General features: G+C 37.9%; 1 long non-coding RNA gene across 1 annotated transcript; it reads left to right on the top strand.

Annotated features, from left to right (window-relative positions):
* The first annotated feature begins 477 nt into the window (after positions 1-477).
* Positions 478-4,836, top strand: LOC109366414. The gene is made up of 3 exons (XR_002112727.2): positions 478-605; positions 3,959-4,021; positions 4,225-4,836. It is a non-coding gene; the product is annotated as an uncharacterized LOC109366414 (long non-coding RNA).
* Positions 4,837-4,899: the final 63 nt, after the last annotated feature.

Below are 4,899 nucleotides of genomic sequence, written 5' to 3'. Positions count from 1 at the left end.
TGGAAGATCCATTGTGGATTCCTGCCATGAGCTAGAACCTCCAGAGTTAGAACCTTCCTTTGTAAATCTTGCCTGCCCCAGATCCCCACTCTCTCCAGCCTTGGTGCCTCCTTTCCCCTTCCCAAAATGCCTTATGAGAAATAAGCATGTGAGAAGTCTCGTTCCCCTGCAGTGCCACATGGTAAGGAGGGTGACATCCTCAGAGCAACACCTGCATGTTGCCAGCTTAAGTATGGACCTCTTCCTCCAGTTTTCTCATTTTCTCCATTGAAGACTGATGCAGGTTAGAAAAAAAACATAGTAGCAAAGCACCAACATATTTTCTTCTCTGGAAGGATGGTATTCAATAAGCTGAACATGACTTCAAGCCATTGACAAATTAGATGAATGCTGGTTTGCACAGATATCCAAGCAAGCAATCACGATACCAGATTTGGCTCTTGTAGCAGAAATGCTAAGACATGACTTGAAACAGTGATTAAACACCTGGTAGGAAGGCAGGACCAACCCAGGGGAGCAGAAGGGGGGGAGCCAGACCTTATTTAAGGGTTGGCAGTGGAAGCAAGGGTATCTGGAGATTCTTGCGTGCTTGAGGTCTTCTGAAGGTATGCAGCTTTTCCCCTCCCTCCCTCCTTATTTCTGTGCCCACTGATGTTGTGTTTGAGCAAATCGTTGCTCACTGCAGCCTGGGATCTTGCTGCTCTGCTGTCCTTCTTGGGCTTTCCATCACATTACAGTTCTCCATCCCCTAGGAAAAGATTTTTGGAAGAAGGAGCTGTCTCTGGTCTAATTAGATCTAGCACCATCACTGAATTAATGTGGATTGTTTGTTTTTGGCTAAAACTACATGTGATTCTGTAGAACTAGACATCACAAAGGTGGCTGCCTCATTAACTTTCTGAGAAATCTCACAATTTTAAAATTGAGCCAATCCGCTTTAGTAGGAAAGAAAAAATACTAAATTATACACAGGATAAGACTGTGAAATTCCTGTGGAAGATAATACTTCGAGGGCACAACATTTATGTAAGAATTGGTGTCAGTTTCATTAAATTTTTCCCCGAAGTTTGGTTTCCCTTTTCAACTGCTGTCATCCATATGATACAGTTCTGTCACTACCAATGGGAGCTAGCTTAATTTTTTAATCTAAAAATGAAATCTTCCCATTAGGTCTTTATTAATTCCTGAGCCCCCTCCTCTTGCTTGTCTCACTTGTAATTTTTTTATTTTTATTTTTTTACCTCTACATCAGCACTGCCTTCAAAACTTTCGTGCTGCTAGTTTACTAACCCAGTACTTATACTTTTTTGATTCATAATACATCATCACAACAGACTTATTCCTGGTGGTAGGTCTGTGCTGCCCTCCTCTCTATTTTTTTTTTTTAATCAAAACAATTCTTTACCATAGCAACTTTTCTTGGCTACCGACCCACTTCAATAACTTGCAAGCAGCAAATACTTGACAACACTGATCAGAGCACACTATTCCTGTGCCAAATTGAAAGGCAACTCCTCCCTGGAACAATAAATGCTGTTCCAATCTTACAGGATGGAGTTGTTGCAGGTCTCTCAGAAAGTTCATATTCTTTTAGAAAGTTATTGAATGCTAAGGAGCTGGCTGTGCCAAAACTTTCGGAACTTCAGAAGTAACTCAAGGGAACAACTCCTCCCTAAGCCTTTTAATTTATGATAGGAAGGGAAGAGCTATAAAAACTAACAAACTTCTTATACAACTGGTGAAGGAAAAAAGCATTCAGCTCAAATAATTTGACACAGAGCATAAGGTGCCAAAATCATGCTGAACCAACTTCTAACAATATGAAAGTCACTGCCAGTTTGAAATGGTATTTTTAAGAATATGTGAAAAAGACAACCTTTTCTTAACGTATTTTACCTGTATAATCATTTCTTTCAATTACAGATGTTTATATTATAACAATACTATACTTTCCTTCAGAAATTTCCTCCACAATTTAAAGCTATAAGTCCTCTATTATTCTGGTGAAGAGACTATCTACTTCAATATTCACTCAGATGTTTTCATAGAGATAAATTTCCTCAAACTTAAACCACAGAAAAAGGACTTAGCTCTTTGAAAATGGTTGAACAAGTATTTATCAATTATATTTATTCCATCACACTAAGAATTTGCACTGAGTGTCTTAATAAGCCATTTAGTTCTTCCATGTCTGCACAAGAAAAATATTTTAATATCAGTGTTATAATAGAAAATTAATATTGCTTTTTGGTCACAAAAGCTTTCATTAATCTCTGATCACAAACCATCAGCTTAAAGAAAAGGTTTTACCTGCAGTTGGTAGTCAGGTGAAGCTATAAAATGTCCAAAAATACAATATTTTAGTGTACTCAAGAATCTGTAGAGATTATTAAAAGTGAGAGATTTTGAAGCAGGAGTAACTATAACTACAATATAAGCATACTAAACAATATCACCATGTAAACATTGAAGTATCCCATAAATGATTATGCTATTAAGTTTTTGTTTATGTGTATATTCCTAATGATGCCATTAATTGCTAAATTTTCCTGAAAATTACCATGCTCTTGTAATTCTTTCAGGGTTTCTGCCAGCAATTTGTATTCAGAGATGAAGTAAAAGGATGCAGCAGTGGCATATATGTAGCCAAAGGCTACAGAGGAGACTTACTTCTCCTTTTTGAAGAAATCTAACTTACTGCTACACCCACACCTGGGATACTTGCCCTCTCCAAAGCCATGTGGAACAGCAAGAGATTAATCTCTACTTCTCAGTGTCTAAATGAGTGTTTCCACCTCTGCTTTTTCCTATCATTTACCAAGGCATCTTTCATGAGTCCCATCCTGAGTCTCAGACTTTGCTTTTTCTATTTATCACCTCAGCTGATAACTTTGGTTTCCCTTCTACGCTTTTCAGGCTCTTTGGGACATGCCTTCCGATTGCTTTTGAAGACAGTTCTAATATTGGCTATCCACCTGACATCTTTGCTTTCTCTACTGAGCTCACCATCAAGAGGTGTGAGAAAGCACTTCTATGGAACTTATTCTAAAGTTCTCCAGGTCCCTTCCCTTACTTCATGTTCTCAGCAGGGAGCATTACCATGAATGTATCCATTATTGGTTAGATCTTTTTCTTCTGTGTAGGTTGTAAATCCCTATCTACCACTCCATTAGCTTTGCTAATACATAAATATATATGGCTGCCTATCCACTCCTCTTTGGAAACCTACACTATCTCCCAATAATGAAATGGAAAATATTTCTCTTCACTCCTCCTATCACAAGGAAAGAAACTGCTCAATGCCCACAGTTTAACCAAACTGCAATAATGGTATTTTATTGATCTACTAATAGATAATTAGCAGGCAATTAGTGAACTATATCTTCAGATAAGGATGAGTAGTGAAAGAGATAAAGTAATGCTACATACTTACAAATTGATAATAAAGGCCTACAAACTTATAAACATCCTCCTTTAGCTAATGTTAAGTCCTATTTCTCATTACAAGCCATTAGTTATACACGCAGATTGTGGGTATGGGTCAGAAGCACCCCTCCCCTACGAGCCTACGTTCCCTGAGGGTGGGCCCCTGTTGTTTCCTCCACACTGTCATCCCCTCTGAGTACAGGCTGCGCAAAGCCTGGAGAGGGAGGCTGTTTCTTCTGGACTTGATGAAGGTTGTGGTGCCAGCAGGATAGCTCACTGCCATGTCACATCAGGTTTTGTTGGCCACTAGTTCTTGTCAGAGGTCTCTCCCGTAATTACAAACTGTCATGCTTCTGTTATACATCTTTTCAGGCTGACCTGTCCGTTTCTCTTTGTAATTTCCCAATTGCTGTTTTATCCAGATAATAATCACTGTCCTTTTTAATATGATCAGGTTGGGGCAGATGTCCTACATGTTTTGGATACTCTGTATACATATGCTTTTTTTTATTGTCACTTCCTTATCCTACAGGTGCTTTTCTCAGGCTGTTTGCCAAAGGTGGTCCATAAGAACACTCCCACACCTTCCTAGCAGGTATTATTGTTGTTATTATTATTATTGTTCTGGTGATAGTTATTATTATCTCTACCAAAACCTTCACACAACTATGTATCCTGACTATTCTTTTATTGAGTACTCTTAATGCCTGAATTGTTACACCAGATCCATGCTTAGGCTATCAGACTCCTTTGCAGCCCAAGTGAGATTAGCTTGTCTGATTTGTCCTCACTTCACAGGCTTCTATTTTGCACCCTTCCCACTGTAAATGTGAAAGCTTCAGGTACAATGGCAACAGCCAATTTGGATGTCTGCAAAAAAGAGAGAGACTTCAATTTATTACCCCACAACTCTGTCTAAAGACCCAAATCCGTCAAATCAGAAACCTGCTGGAAGAATTCTGTGCTCGTCAACATTTTTGTGAACTGTTCCAGAATGCGAATGTTAGCTGATTCATTTCAAACTGTTTCAGACAATATTGTTTGGAGCTGTTTTTCTCAGAAAGGCAATGGAATATTTTGAAAGGAATATTACTGGAAGCCTGATATATTTTTCATAGGCTGAGAAATTAAAAAAAAAAATAAAAAATACAGCAATCTGGAGAGATTTTGTTTTGGTCAATATTATTTTGTTTGCACTTCTAGCATTCTCTTAATTTGTCTTGATTACTTATTTTAAACACTTAATGATACTTAGTGATGATATTTGAACTTCGTGTCATAGAATTGGTTGCATTTTATTAGTGTTCTTCAGTCGATCCAGAATTTCATCTCTATCTCAGACTTTTCTCTAACCTGAGATATTCTGCATCTCCACAGTGCAATACCTCTCAGAAATATCAAATAGTTAGGCTTTGCCAAATAAATAAATAAATAAATTATATTTTATTTTTTCTTGTCTGACACTTTTGTGTG

Source organism: Meleagris gallopavo, chromosome 2 (genome assembly GCF_000146605.3).
Source record: "Meleagris gallopavo isolate NT-WF06-2002-E0010 breed Aviagen turkey brand Nicholas breeding stock chromosome 2, Turkey_5.1, whole genome shotgun sequence".
NCBI classification, from domain to species: Eukaryota; Metazoa; Chordata; class Aves; order Galliformes; family Phasianidae; genus Meleagris; species Meleagris gallopavo.
Note: the sequence above shows the minus strand (reverse complement) of the source record. Positions and strands in the feature narration are given on the sequence as shown.